Source organism: Nannospalax galili, unplaced genomic scaffold (genome assembly GCF_000622305.1).
Source record: "Nannospalax galili isolate Female #2095 unplaced genomic scaffold, S.galili_v1.0 scaffold553, whole genome shotgun sequence".
NCBI classification, from domain to species: Eukaryota; Metazoa; Chordata; class Mammalia; order Rodentia; family Spalacidae; genus Nannospalax; species Nannospalax galili.
The window spans coordinates 3,704,902-3,706,440 of record NW_008336313.1 but is presented as its reverse complement, the minus strand read 5'-3'; positions in this window follow the sequence as shown (position 1 = coordinate 3,706,440).

Here is a 1,539-nt window from a genome sequence, read left to right as displayed (position 1 = left end):
GCTGTGGGTTTGTTATATATGGCTTTAATTATGTTGAGGTATGTTCCCTTCTGTCCAATTCCTTCTAGGGCTTTGAACATAAATGCATGTTGAATTTTGTAAAAGGCCTTCTCTGCATCTATTGAGATGACCATGTGGTTCTTCTCTTTGAGCCCGTTTATATGATTTATGACCTTTATTTGACTTACATATATTGCACCATCCCTGTATCTCTGGAATAAAACCAACTGGATCATGGTGGATGATCTTTTTGATGTGTGTCTGTATATAGTTTGCCCCAGTACATGGTTGATTTTGGAAAAGGTTCCATGGGGCACTGAATAGAAAGTATATTCTTTGGTGCTTGGGTGGAATATTTGGTAGGTGTTTGTTAGGCCCATTTGATATATGGTATTGTTTAATTCAAATGTCTATCTGTTAATTCTCTGTCCTGTTGACCTATCTAATGGTGACAGTGGGGTGTGGAAGTCCCTTACTATTAATGAGTTGGGATTAATCTGCATCTTAAAGTCTTGTAGCACTTTTTATCTAATGGTGACAGTGGGGTATTGAATTCCCCTACTATTAATGAGTTGGAATTAATCTGGGTCTTAAAGTCCTGTAGAATTGTTTCTATGAAGTTGGGTGCCACAGAGTTTGGTGAATATATGCTCATGATTGTAATATCTTCTTGGTTTATTGTTCCTTTGATCAGAATGAAGTGGCCCTCTTTGTCTCTTCTGATTGGTTTTAGTTTAAAGTCTATTTTGTAAGATAGTAGAATTGCAATTGCCTGCTTTTTTCTTAGTACCATTTGCTTGGTATATTTTTTTCCATCCTTTCACCTTAAGGTAGTGTCTGCCCTTGAACGTGAGATGCGTTTCTTGCAGACAACAAAAAGATAGATTTTGTTTCTTGATCCATTCAACTAGTCTGCATCTTTTGACTGGGGAGTTCAGTCCATTGATATTTAAAGTTATTAATGAAAGATGAGTATTGAATCCTGTCATTTTTATTTCTGTTCACATTCTTGATATAGCTGTGCATTTCCACATTCCTTCGTTGAATTTCTTTCCTTCTCCCCTTGCATATAGTCATTCCTTTCTTCAGCTCTTTGTATTGCTTCAAGGACTCTCTGAAGGGCTGGTTTTGTCGACAAGAATTCTTTCAGCCTGTTTATGGCACGGAAGATTTTTCTTTCCTCTTCAACTATGATAGACATTTTGGCTGGGTAAACTAATTTGGGTTGGCATCTGTGGTTATTTAGAACCGGGGATACTTTGGTCCAGGCTCTTGTGGCTTTCATAGTTTGCACTGAAAAGTCAGCTGTAATCCTGATGTGTTTTTGTTTATATGTGGCTTGTTGTTTCTCTTTTGCAGCTTTCAGTATTGTCTCTTTATTCTGAATGTTTAGTGTTTTTACTATGATGTGCCATGGAGAGTTTCTTTTCTGGTTCTGTCTATTTGGTGTTCTATATGCCGCTTATATGTATGGGCATTTCTTTTTTAAATTTTGGTAAATTTTCTTCTACAATCCTGTTGATGATCTGTTCCATACCA